We start from the raw sequence: 15,476 nt of genomic DNA, 5'->3' as shown, positions 1-15,476 counted from the left end.
ATTCCCATGTTAAGTCAAGATTGCTGAACTCTTTTAGTTTAGTACTGGGTGCAAATTTTTATACTTAACAATAAACACACACACACACACACACACACACACACAGATTTATTTATATTCTTCTATGTTTGATCATCTAAATTGTTTTTGTTTCCTTCTTTTTTCACATATGCATAAACATGTGTGTGTATACATATATGCAAACAAAAATAACTAAAAAAATACTTATACAACTATTTTCATTTATGAAATAGTTATATACATAACAACTTTAGTTTAAATTTCACCAAGTTCACCCCATCCATTTTAACGGTAAGTGTATAGCTGAGTTGGTGTGTAGGTGAGTCATAGGGTGTGGTGGTGGATTAATGATCCCGTTGCTGCACAACAACTTGTGTTCAAATCTCACCAAGCTTACCCAAACCCTTTTGGGGACAATCTCAGAATGCAATGGTAGTTGCAAGACCTTGTAATAAGGAGATGAACAATTTGAATCACAGGAAAAATCCTTGCACACACACTAAAGGTAATGTTGTTTTTATTGCCCTAGTAATGATTGAACAATTGTGATGCAATGACACACATGCTTGTTTATGATGTATGAATGTTAATGTGTGGATCTGTTAGTGCTAACAAGGGATGCAACATGCTACATGGACTTGCTATTCATAAGAGATTGAATGTATTGTGGGTCAATTCTTCTTAGAGTATAGCATGGAGTGATAAGGTGAGGTTGTTCAAAGTGATAAGGGTTAGGGATGGTGATGTAAGCTGGATGGCTTGCTAACCCTTACTTTCACTAAGGTCTTACCTAGGATTTCTCCTTAGCCTACTAGGGTGCCCCTATATCACCCCAACCTCAAGAGGGCATCTAACTTATCCCTACACATCTATATCTAGTTACACTAATGGATTTCCTACTTGTTTCCACCTTTAAGTCACTCCTACTTGCTCACCAAGCTCACTTTTCCACCAATATTGGCCTTTTTGCCTTCTATAAGGAGTGATGTATCCATGCTAGGGATTTTAGGTCTCATCAATGCTTATGGTCTTGAAATCCATAGTTTTTCTTACTAATTTCTTCAAACTACCCCAAATTGGCCTAATTAGGCCTCTTAACAAGATTTTTGGGCAACAAATCATAATTTCACTTAACAAGGTGTAAACTTAAGCTCCATTGTGGATACCCTTTTGGGAAAAATTCAAGATATTATGGGTCTCAGGTCCTCAATCTGTCTATACACCCCTTTTCTATTTTAAAGCCTAAAACTAAGGGTTTCAAGCATTTCCAATCAACATTCACTAAGGTCTAATGAAATTCATAACAAACCTAATCTTGGAACCTTATCCTCTTGCACATGGATTCCTCACACATCCCTCCTCCTTCTGCAACTCTCAGATTGAAGTATCTAACACATTTAATCCACCAAATCCCAATTGGTAGCACTATGATCAAGTATGCACCAAAGGCTCATCTAGGGCATCACATCAAAAATATTAGCCATGGTTTTCTAGGCCTCTCCATTGCTATGTACATTGTATAGGGGCTTCTCTTCCATATCCCCAAAATCCATGATGATTCTATGGTGAGTATTTATGGAGGAGCCATTTTTCTAAAAACTGTTAAAGCAAGAACAACAAATAGACTATATACAAGTGATTTTCTAGCTGCACACAAATGAAATCTAATCAAATTGATCTCTAAGACAAAAATTACTATAATGACATTAAGTACAAGAATCAAAACCTAAAATGATTCATTCAATCCATTAGACTGTACAGACAACCAAAAATTTAAAAAATTGTTAATTCTATATCAAAATTTCGTGCCTTTCAACTTCTAACTTTTCCTCTTACAATGTCCAACTCTTGAAATGGTTTTCCTTCATGTTCTTATAGGTTTCTCAAGAATTTTTAGATAGTTATCTTAACTATCAACCTCTTTCTTGCATTTGCAACTTTCTTGTCAAAAAGTTGTCAAGCAACTTTTCAAAGTTGCTGACAATGTTTGCATTTCTTAGCAACTTTGACTTCCATCATGTTAGGAACTTCCAAACTGGTCCACTATGAACCATTTGATATTTCTAGGCATGATTTATTCCTCAAAGCATCAATTTACATGATCTTGACCATTTTGACCTATTTGACAACTTTTCCAACAATTTATATCTTTTTGACATCTTTCTCACCTTTTTTCCAAATGACAATGTATGACCTCAAACCTATGAAAAAGGATGCAAAAAAATCGTAGAGGATAAAATAAGAAAAAAAGCATACCTTTCTCAGGCTTCTAGGGTATAAGACCCATACCCCTAAAAACCTAAACACAAGGTAAACAAACAACTCAAATGGGTTGAGCCTAGTCAAATCCACATAGGAGCAAACACACCTGACCTTCTAAGGTCCAAACACAACCAACTGACTTGCCTAAGGTTAGTACAAGACCAAACCAAAAGTATAGAGCAAGGAATAGGAGTTAGCCTAGGTTCTCCTACACCATACTCCACTTAAAAAAAAAAGTTCAATCCATGCTTGGATTGAGAAAGATGGAGTCTATGACCTACTTCTTGAAGTCTTCTTCCTTGATCCAAGTAGCATTTGCATCTTCTTGGCCATGCCACTTGACAAGATGTTCCTAATAAGTGGTAGTCTTAGTCTTCTTGTAGATCCTAGAGTCAAGTAATTTTTTAGCTATCTTAGGTGGTGGAGTCAAATTTAGGTCATCCACATCTTGAGTGACATTCTTAAGTATCTGACCAACATATGGAGTAGCGTGTTTGTACCTAACCAGATCAAGAACATTGAAAACTAGTGAAAACCCAATGTCTTCAAGATGTTCCACCTTATAGGCATTGTTACCATACCTGGACAATATTTAACAAGGTCCCACCTTCTCATATAAAGCTTATGAGGAACTCCCTTCTTCAATCTTTCTTTGTTTAGATGGACCATCAGAAGATCTCCAACTTGGAATTGCACATCCCTTTTATTGTCATCCACCTTTTGCTTGAGTTTTTCAACATTGTCATTCTCCTTACTGATTCATGGACTTTGCTTGTGGAGTGGACAACATCCTTAGCATATATCCTTCAACTCTCTTAGTTCAAATACCCCTCTAGGATGCAACCCATAAATAATTTCAAAAGGGCTCTTACTAGTTAATTTGCTGACTGTATCATTATATGCATATTTAGCCTACCCAATGATTTGATCCCAAACCTATCCATATTCCTTAGTAAGACACCTTATCAAGTTTCCAAGAGTCCTATTAATGATCTTAGTTTGACCATCTATTTGAGGATGATAGGCAGATCAAAAAGATAGATTTGTACCTAGTTTGTGACACAAGGTTTTCCAAAAATGGCTCATGAAATTTGTTTCCTTGTTTGAAAAAATACTTAGGGGTAGACCATGGATCTTTACCACATATTTAAAGAACAAATGAACAATCTAACAAGCATCATGGACTATCTTACAAGGGATTAAATATGCCATTTTGCTGAATTTGTCCACTAAAAATTAATATTGTCAAACCCTTGCTTAGTCCTTGGACATCCTACCACAAAGTCCATATTGAAGCACTCCTATGACTTGCTAGGAATTGGAAGGGGCTGATAAATACCTACATTGGAAGATGTGCCTTTTGCCTTTTGACATACCACACAACACTCCACATACTGTCTGATATCCCTATTCATTTTAGGCCAAAAGTAGAACCTAGTAACTAATTCTTGTGTCTTATTGACACCAAAGCAACCACCAAGTGCCCCATTATGCTTTTATTGAATGAAATTCTCTCTCATTTATCCCTTAGGAATACATAGTTGACTTCCCTTAAACAACAAATCATTTCGCAAAGTGTATTTAGAAAACTCAACATGGAGATTGTTCTTATACTCCTTGCAAACCTTGTAAATGTCTACAAAATCTTCATCATCAGCATATAGGTCCTTGAAACTATCAATCCCAATGCTCTACAACTAAACCTCTTGCACTATTAGGAGTATCCTACTTAGGGCATCAACTACCTTATTTTGCACTCCTTTCTTATGCTTGATGTTAAAGGTGTAGGCTTGTAGGTATTCTACCCATTTCATGTGCTTGTTGCTAAGTTTGTCTTGGGAGTTGAGGAAGCTAAGGGATTGATTATTAGAATACATCACAAAATCCTTTGGAAGCAATTAATTCCCCCACTTCATTAAATCTTGGACTAGGGCATACAACTCTAGGTCATAGGAAGAGTATTTTCTCTTTGCATCATTTAGCTTCTCACTATGAAAAGCCACTGGCCTCCCTTCTTAGCTTTGGACTGCCCCAATGGCCACATTGCTAGCATCACACTCCACTATGAAGAGCTTGTCAAAACTAGGTAGAACAAGAATGGGTTGAGTTGTTACCCTCTTCTTGAGTGTCTCAAATCCATCATTTTATTTAGGAGTTCAATGAAACTTTGTCTTCATTCCACCTTTGATAGTGTCTAACATAGAAGTGCAAATAGCATTGAAATGTTTGATAAATTTCCTATAATATTGGGCCAAACCATGAAAATTTCTCACCTCTATAGCAACTTTGGGAGTAGGGCAGTTTAGGATGGCATCCACCTTAATATGATCCATCTTGAGATTCCTTTGAGACAAAACAAACCCAAGGTGCACTAGCTCCTACTTCACGAAGTCACACTTATCCAAATTTATCGTTAACCTTTCCTCATGCAATTTCTTGAAAATAATTTTTAGATGTTTGATATACTCCTCCTTAGTTTTGCTAAAAATCAAAGTGTCATCTAAATCGACAACAACAAACTTGACAATGTAATCCTTCAATACCTCATTTATAAGATTCATAAAGGTAGATGGAGCATTTGATAAGCCAAATGGAATTAGAAGCCACTCATATAGACCTTCTATGGTCTTGAAGGCTATTTTCCATTCATCCGCTTCCCTTATCCTAATTTAGTGACAGCCACTTTTTAAATCTATCTTGGTAAAGTACCTTGCTTCCCCTAAATAGTCTATTAGGTCTTCAATCCTAGGTATTGGGAACCTATATCTAATGGTGATCCTATTAATGGATCTTGAATTAGTACAAAGTCTCCAAGTTCCCCCCTTTGTAGGTGCTAAAATAGTGGGCACAACACAAGGGCTTACAATTTTCTTAATTAGGCCTTGGTCTAGGAGTTCTTGGATTTGCTTGGCAATTTTCTCATTTTGTTGAGGTGTCATTTTATAGGAAGCTTTGTTAGGAAGGGTGAATCCTTGGATAAAGTCAATTTTATGGCTAACAAGTCTTTAGGAAGTAGGGTAGCAGGTTGTCCATTACTAACAATATCCTTGTATTCTTCAAGTATTTCTTGCACTTCTTTAGGTAGCTTTGTTTTCTTTCTTGCCTTATTGACAAATTATTGTTTAGGCTTCAACACTAGTGAAAATCCTACCCCTTCTCCTTCTTCCAAGGTCTTTAAGAACTCCTTCTCACCTACTATGAGTACATTAGGACTTGGAGATTTCACTTCTCCCTCTTCTATTAAGGACTGAATCTTGAATGTCACACCATCTTTCTTGAATGAATATGGATTTTTGGTTCCATCACGCATTGCTTGCCTATCGAATTGCCATGGTCTTCCTAGTAGAAGGTGACATGAATCCATAGGTATAATGTTACATAATACCTTGTCCTTATACCTTCCTATTGAGAATTCAACCCATGCTTGTTCACTTACAAGAATATGCTATTCTCTATTGAGCCATGTAACTTTGTAGGGATTGCTATGTGGAATTCTTTTCATGTTCAAATTGCTAGTTGCCTCCTCTAATATGATGTTATATATAGAACTTGATTCTATGATGACCTTACCCACGTTTCCCATCATCTTTCATTTCACTCTAAATAGAGCTCTTCTTTGGCTTGGTTCTTTCTTGATAGGCTCTCTAATCAATGTCCTTCTTATCATTAAAATTTCCTCTTCTTCTAATTCTGAGGGTACTTCAGATGGTTTGTTATTGCTACTATATTCTTCTTGCACATAATTGAATCTTTCCACACTCTCTTGGGAAGTAGAGCCTTTCTTAGGACACCTATATGTAGGGTGTCCCATTTGGTTGTAATTATATAACTTTCTGGTTGCAAAGTAGGATCCTCTACCTTGGTTGCTACTTCTTCCTCTTTCACCATTGGTAAAGCTTCTTCCCCTATTTAAACTTCCTCTATTGGAATTACCTTCTTATTGTTCAATCCATTTAGTTTCCCCTTGGCTTCTTGAGTTTTAACATCTACCACCATAATGTCATATCCCCTTAATTAGTGAAATTGTAATTATAAATTGTTTAAAAACATTTAATACAAAATATATTGATCATTTTATCATTTAATATTGATACAAAATGTGTTGATAATTTCTCTCTTATAATTATATTTCAAATATTTTACTTTTAATTCTAATCCAAAATATACTAATTATTTAACTCTCATAAACTACAAATACTTTTCAAATTAAATATAACTCTTATAAATTATATTACAAGTACCCATATTCAATACATATATTCAACATACATAAAACACATCCTTTCATAACATAAACAACAAATAAAATTAAAAAATAAAACACAAACTGTACATAAGACACGTCCTTTCATTCACGTCTTTCTAAGATGGGTTAGTAGTATTTATGAGGGTGAGGATAGAGAAGGACCACCATCCATGGAACTGCATGAAAGGGGAAAGCATGGAAAGAACGGAGGGTATGAATCAATGTTGAACCGTGCAACAATGAATCTCCATCAGGTACCATGCTAAGGTATCGACCACAATGAATTAGATGATAGAGGACATCAACAATTATACATTTTAGGGTTAGTGTGAATAGTATATACTATCTCCATTAAACATATATATTTATCCAATTTAAATTTTAAGGCATAAATGTAATCAAAAGGATCTTATAAAGAAGAAACTATGTTTTGATTGTAAGGAAGCATGGGAACCAGGGCTTAGATGTGTGAAAAAAGGTCAAGTCAAGTTCATGGAAGAAATATCCTATGAATTAGAAGATGAGGAAACTCCTAGCAAAAAGATAAAGCTTGATGAAGACAAGGATGATGGTGGGACAATAGCCTATATTTGAAAGGAATCAAAACATCAACCTTTCAAAATTAGGGGAGTAATAAAAGGGAAGAAGGTAACCACATTAGTGGATACCAGAGTTTCCCATAATTTCATTGACCAAAGTTTAGTTTCCAGACTAAACCTAGAGACTGAAGATTTCAAAGGGTTCAAGGTAACACTTGCGGATGGATCTATGACTCCTAGTAAGAAGAAAATATCTCAGCTTAATATCACCCTAAGAAAAAATCTAGTGAAAGAAAAATTCTATATTGTAGACATAAAAGATACTGACATCATCTTGGGTAGACCATGGATACATTCATTGGGATGCTTTATCTTTGATCTCCCAAAACTAGAAATATGCTTCCTTCATAAAGGAAATAAAGTCACCTTGCACGGGATATTAGAGCGATCTCCTAGGGTAATATCATCAAAAAAATGGAAAGAACACTTGGACATAAACAAGTAGAATGGGACAAAATCTATTGTTACTACTCCATATCACCATCCACATAAATATAAGGAAAAAATTGAGAAAACCATAAAGGAATTACCAGAGATGGGACATATTTAACAAAGCTCTAGCCCATTCACTTCATCAGTTGTTCTTTCAAAAATGAAAGATGGTACAATAAGAATGTGCATTGACTACCAAGCTCTAAATAAGAAAACAATTAAAAATAGGTATCCAATTCCAAGGATTGATGAGCTTATCAATGAACTCCATGGAGCCACTACTTTTCAAAAATTGACCTAAGGTTAGGATATCACCAAATTGAACTAAGAGAGGAAGACACTCCAAAAAGAGCATTCAGATGCCATTATGGACACTTTGAATTTCTTGTTCTACCTTTTGGGCTAACTAATGCTCTTGCTACTTTCCAATCATGTATGAACCATATCTTCAGATAACAACTAAGGAAGTTTTTGTTAGTTGTTTTTGATGATATCCTGATTTATAGTAAACCATGGGAAGATCCTCTACAACATATTGATAAAGTATTAAGTATCTTAGAGAAAAATTCATTGTATGCTAAACTCTCAAAATGTGAATTTGACATGGAAGAAATCCTACATTTGGGACACAAAATTAGTGCCCAAGGACTTAGGGTGATGAAGAGAAAATTGAAGCAATTCAAAGTTGGCCAAAACCAAAAACATTAACACATCTTAGAGGATTTTTGGGATTATGTAGCTACTATAAAAGATTTGTGAAGGGCTTCTCGAGACTAGCTACCTCCCTTACCAATCTCACCAAGAAAGGAGCCTTTTCTTGGAATAAAGAAGTACAGAGAACCTTTGAAAAACTTAAGGAAGTTATGAACTATTGCCTAGTTCTTGTGATACCTAATTTTTCTTCACCATTTGAACTATATTGTGATGCCTCAGGGGAAGGAATTGTAGTAGTATTAACACAATATAAGCATCCCATAACATTCAACTGTAGGAAGTTGAAAGACATAGAATGCACATATTCAGTGCACGATAAGGAAATGCTAGCCATTATGCATGCGCTCGAGAAGTTTAGACAATATCTAATTTGTGGAAAATTCATTGTAAAAATAGATCACAATAGCCTCAGGTTCTTTTTGAGCTAGAAAGATTTAAATGATAGACAATAGAAGTGGGTAAGTAAACTACAAGCATATAATTTTGACATCGAATGAAGAATAATATTGTAGCTGATGTGTTATCATGACAACTACATTTGGGTACCATGATAGCAATAACTATAGAATGGAAGACACTATTGACTTTTCAATATGCAAAGGATCAATTTTCCAGCCATATATTAGAAGGAAGAATACAAGATGAGAGGTGTCAAATTCAAGATGATATCATCCTATATAAAAATAGAATATTTATTCCTCTAGGATCCAAATTAAAAAAAGAGATTTTGAAGACTTACCATGATAACCCACTTTCAAGACACCAAGGATACTTCAAAACATATAAGAAAATAAGAGAAAAGTTCACATGGAGAGGTCTCAAAAAGGAATTTCTCAAATATACTAATGAATGCCTAGTTTGTCAGAAATATAAAGAAGAACACACACATCTAGCAAGACTTCTCCAACCATTTTTGATAACTAATAAAAAATGATAAATTATTTCTATGGATTTTATTACAGGATTACCAAAGATATAAGGGAAAGACAACATTTATGTGGTGATGGATCGCCTAACTAAGCATGCACACTTCATGGCCATATCAACAGACTTAAAAGCCCCTCAACTAGCAGAAGTATTCTTTAAAGAAATCTTTAGACTACATGGGCTTCCTCGAAACATTGTTAGTGATTGAGACCTAAAATACCTCAGCTTATTTTGGAAAGAAATATTCAAACTATTTGGGACAGAGCTTACACCTAACACTAGTTACCGTCCACAAACTGATGGTCAAATAGAAATTGTTAACAAATGGATAGAAGGATACCTAAGAAACTATGTTATAAGGCAGAAAAATGGATGGATCAAATGGTTGAATTTAGGAGAATATAGTGATAATACCACCCATCATATGTCAACATGGATGACCCCCTTTTGGGCACTATATGGATCTGAAGCAACATCTTTTGGAGATTTGATCCGAATAGAGAGTTGAGTACAGGGTGCCAGAAACTTCATACAGGAAAATATAGACATCATGAATTCACTAAAGAACAACCTACATCAAGCACAAATTCAGCAAAACATTTATATTGATAAAAAGAGAATGAAGCAGACATTTGAAATAGGAACATGGTCTTCTTAAGACTCCAACTGTATAAACAAACTTCCATCAAAGCTATTGGAGTCGAGAAACTCAAAACCCAATTCTATGGGCCCTATAAAGTGATAAAGAAGATAGGTGGAGTAGCCTATGAATTAGAGCTTCCCTCAGATAGCCAAATTCATAACATATTCCATGTGTCAAGACTGAAGAAGTTCTTGGGGCAACATATTACTCCATGATTAGAACTAGCACTGCTAGATGATGAAGGAAGATTAATCCTAGAACCAAAGACTATCCTCAAAGTACGAGAGAAAAGACTAAGGATTAGAGCCATTGAAGAATACCTAATTAAACAGAAAGGATTATAAATGGAAGACACAACGTGGGAAGGGTCTCAAATATTGGATCACCCAAACCTTAGAGGAATTGCTTGAGGACAAGCAATATTGAGAGGGGATGGCTATCATATCCCCTTAATTAGCCAAATTGTAATTATAAATTGTTTGAAAACATTTAATACAAAATATATTGATTATTTTATCATTTAATATTGATACAAAATGTGTTGATCATTTCTCTCTTATAATTATATTACAAATATTTTACATTTAATACTAATCCAAAATATACTAATTATTTAACTCTCATAAACTAAACATACTTTTCAAATTAAATATAACTCTTATAAATTATATTACAAGCACCTATATTAAATACATATATTCAACATACATAAAACACGTCCTTTCATAACATAAACAATGAATAATAAAAACAATTCAAACACAAGCAGTACATAAGACACGTCCTTTCATTCATGTCTTTCCAAGATGGGTCAATAGTATTTATGAGGGTGAGGATAGGGAAGGACAAAAATCCATGGAACTGCATGAAAGGAGAAAGCATGGAAAGAACAGAGGGTATGAATCAATGCTGAACCGTGCAACAAGGAATCTCCATCAGGTCCCATGCCAAGGTATCGACTGCAGTGAATTAGATGATGGAGGATATCAACAACTGTACATTTTACGGTTAGTGTGAATAGTATATACTATCTCCATTAAACATGTATATTTATCTAATTTAAATTTTAAGGGATAAATGGAATTAGATAAAAAGTAATTAATATTAGTTTTTAAGGGAATATATTAGGACAACAATTGAATAAAGGTAATTAATAATAATTCCTTAACTAAGGGAGTATATCAGGATAATAATTGAATAAAGGTAATTAATATTAATTTCTTACCTGAGGGAATATATTATGATAGTTTAATGAGGTCATGATTCTCCAAGATAAGATAAGGCCTGCGGTGGAATGGGCTGGGTGACACCACTCAGAGGTAATAGGTAAGGCCTACGGTGAGATGAGCCTTAGGCTTCATCATACCAAGGGTACTAGGTAAGGCCTATGGTGGAGTGAATATCCCAAGGTACATCAAAAAAAGGTGCTATCTTGGGAATTATGATTGGAGAGAGTTAATCGTAATGAGGGAGAATGGTGAGGCCCATGATGGGTAACAGGGCACCCTATTATGGTTTCTCCTCCTACATTTGAATGTTAAATTAAGTATCTAGCATTATAATGAATCATGTTTTATTATTGTATTGGTTTGATAAAAAACCTTAAGATCAAATCTCTTTATGTTCACTAAAATTAAGAGTGTAAGTACCTTGCCAGGAGCTTAGTCTAATGAATTTCAAATAGGGGACATTACACATAACCTCTTTGGTTCCTACCATCTCTACTTCTAAAATTGGTGTCATATTTCTTCTTGTTCTTTTCTTCCACTTTCAATCCCAATTGGAAACATCTATGGACTATTATAGGTGTCCATAGGTTGATCTCTTCTTGAATGTTCCACTTCAACCCACCTAGACACCTAGATACCATAATAGGTTTTTCTTCTTGAGTCCCTGATCTCAAACATAACTTCTAAAATTCCTTAGTATATGCAATAACCCCTACTAGTTATAACATTGATTTCCTCCACTAATCAGAAGTTTGGCATTTAATCAACACTTGGCAGGCTTCCTGGAAATCACTGAATATAGAGTTTCAAATTCAATGCATCCAATGCTCATAAGACATTAGATGAATGCCAATTTTATATATGTTTTGTCCCTATAAATTATTGCAAATTAATAATCTTTGGAATGGCTAGGAAAATGCTAAAGCTAAATATACTATTCTAGAATTACCAAGAATTGTTGATAAAAGGAAAGACTGAGTTTGACAATTTGACAAAATAGTATGAAATGTGTTCTAATTATTTAATTAATAATGGAACCTGATTTGCTACATATCCCTTGCACTAGTATTTGAATTGAGGAATTTCTAGAATATATGAAAAACTGATTTGAAGATGAACACAACTTCTTTACAATGCACTTACCACCTTTGAATTCCAAAAAAAGCTAGGGAACTCATACTCACAAATCTAGAACTAATTATATCATTCAAATTGCTAAACACAGGCAATATAACAATGGCACCAGGCCTCCAAATGAAATCACAAGATGCCTAATCAGAATGTAGTAATGTATTCATTGTACTATGGTTATGATAAAGGTCCTCCAACCTCAAAGCAGTCAAATAAATCTTGCCCATCTTGGATAAATTGGTGTCCAATGTCTCACAGTTCACCAAGTGTTACAAATCCTCACGTTGCTTCAAAATTGCAAACAACAATCACAAAACCCTCAATCGAATTCCACTTCAATCACTTTTTTGACAAAAATTACAATCAATCTCCTTCAGTATAATAATCTCCTTAGCCACAGTAAAACAATAGGAGATATATGACAAATCCACTATACCTCAACAGTGGATTAAAATGCTTCTCAGATAGACTGATGAATAGTAGAGAAGTTAGGCAATCTTAGCTATACCCTGGTAGGTAAATTGCAAAAGAAATTCCAAACCCTTATACATCAACAAGGGTATACAATTAAGAACTCAGGAAGAAGCCACAAAGGAAAAAATATCAAATATATAATCAAGCATGCTTTTTCCAATGAAATGAGCTTGTATTTATAACCTCTAGATTCTCTTTTGTTTCCAAAATGCAACTTCACTCTAGAAGCTTCACCACACAACATTAATTAGAAGCTTCCACTAGATTCTCTCACTTGACTTGGCTTAACTAATTAATAAATGGCACTTTCCAATGATAAATCAACTCTCAACTTAAGTAAAATTATAAAGTTAAATTATAACTTTATAATAATCCATTTAATAATTAATAATAATTTGGCCACTAAAAATATAATAACTCCCAAATTACTCATCATTTAAATATGCCGTCTGAAATAGGAGTCATCTATTATTTCTCCATGTGACCAAATGCACTTTCAAAAAATAGAAAGCATCCATCTCAATCAACACCAACATACCTAAAATAGTAATTACACAAAACTAATCCCAAACGAAGTCCCATCTGAGCCAAACGAAGGCCACCCTATAGCTTACTGAGATGTGGAGAAGATAAGACCCTCCCAAGCCAAGCCACTACTACAAAAGACCCTCTATCCACAACAATTAGCCTACGAGGATCAAAATAATAGGCTAATCCCTAAAACTCTGATGCTGACAAAATTGGGGACATTATAGTATATGTGGCTACATCCATATCTTTTTTCTTCAAGCTTTTCCTCTTCTTGTGTATTTGAATTTCATAGTCTTTAGGTAGATATTGTTCCTTTACCTTAGTCACCATGGCTTTCCAATTTGCAATTGGTTTCTTTCTCATCTTCTCCCTTTCTTCTTGGAGATCATTCCATTAGGTTAGTGCTGATCCTCTCAACCTAGATTTGGCTACCTTGACTTTCTATGCTTTAGTGACCCCCTTACACTCAAAGTGATTTTCCATCCCTTTAACCCATTTCATCACAAAGTTTAGGGTTCATCTTCCCACTAAAAAAGGGACTCCTTCCAAGGCCTTTCCACCCAATGCATTGATGGATTTTAGGAAGGGTTCTTCAAAAAATGGAGGGTCTGACTTAGGTATGATGTCTTCCTCATCAACCTTTTCCTTACCTTTATTACTAGTTTCTCCTTCTTGGTCTATCTTCTTGGTTGCCTCAACAACTTCCTCCAATTTTGTCTTCATCTCCTCTAATTCTTCCTTTGGGGGTCTATTCCTCTCTTTATGTTCCTTCATCTCCTTGGAAAGTTCTACATTGATCACCATGTCTTCCTACCCTACTAAATCTTTAGTGTACAAATACATACCACTAGCCATCAAATATTTGGTGGCTCTGATACCAATTTGATGCAAGCTAGATGGCTTGCTAACCCTTTCCTTCACTAAGGGCTTACCTAGGCTTTCTCCTTAGCCTACTAGGGTTACCCTTGTTGGAAATATAAGAGGAGTAACTAAGAGGGGAGGGGTGAATTAGTTACCACTAAAATAAATCCGAAATCCCTTAGATGTTAGTACAAAATCATCTTTGAAAATTGAACTCTGTTGATGCTCGACAAACACATAGAAAAATGTTGTAACTCAGTAAACATTGGAAATGCTTGGCAAATACTTAACATGAAAATATTAAGATGTTATCTATGATTATTATTACTTTAATATAGTTGCAAACACATAAGAGAAATAACGTGGACACATTTGACACCAAGATTTAACATGGAAACCCAATTTGGAAAAAAACCACCAATTGCAACTAGTTACTAATTTTCACTCTTCTAAAGTGAGCCTTGTTAGGAGCCAACCCTATTAAAGGTTACAAAACACACTGTTAGGTTTGAAATTGTTAGATGATTTAATCACCCTGTTAAGAGTGGCCTTGTTAGAGGTCTTTGAACAATTCAATAGAAATGTCACCTTGTTAGAGGATTTGCAAATATCTATTAAGACAACTTTGTTAAGAGATTTAGATCATTGCTACAATGGTTAGAGAGTAAGAATGACATGACCTAATTTGGATGCAACTAAATTGCTAATTTTAGATCTCAATTCTGGTTTGAATACTTGATCCTTCTTAATCAAATATATCTTTTCAACTCCTTAAGGATATTCTTCTTATCCTTCTAATTCACTTCCTCTTAGCATCATCAAGTCTTTAATTCTTTTCTATGCATTCACACTTTCTAATTCTCAACTTGACCTTATATTTATATTTTTTATATTGTCGAGTCAACTAGAATATAACTTAGAAAAATTAATATTCATCTTCTCTGTTAGCTAGAACCAACAGATAAATCAGTTGAACTCAATAAGCCAAAATAGGAAAATCCTTCATTAGTTGACCTTGCTTGGTAGATATTAACTTAGAAATAATTTTCTTGTGTTAACCAAGTGAACTTGGTCAACACTACATATTTGCAAAGTTCCTTTGGTAATCAAGTGAGCTTGGTTAACACTAGTTCCATCTGACATTACCTTCATTAACTGAGTGAGCTCGATTAACACTCATCTTTCACAAAATTTCCTTTAGTGCCTAAGTGAGCTTGGTAGATACTATCTTTTAAATTAGAAAAACTTTGGAATGCACATTAGACATACAAAATTTTCTTCAATGCCCAAGTGAGCTCAATCTACATTGACTGGTAATGATATGACATTTTGTGTAACATCAAAGACAATACACAATTAATCAATTGTTTCAACAATCTCCCTCTTTGGCATTAATGGCAACACAA

Source organism: Cupressus sempervirens, chromosome 6 (assembly GCF_028749045.1).
Source record: "Cupressus sempervirens isolate cs-2001-9-10 chromosome 6, ASM2874904v1, whole genome shotgun sequence".
In the NCBI taxonomy this organism is placed as follows: domain Eukaryota; kingdom Viridiplantae; phylum Streptophyta; class Pinopsida; order Cupressales; family Cupressaceae; genus Cupressus; species Cupressus sempervirens.
Note: the sequence above shows the minus strand (reverse complement) of the source record.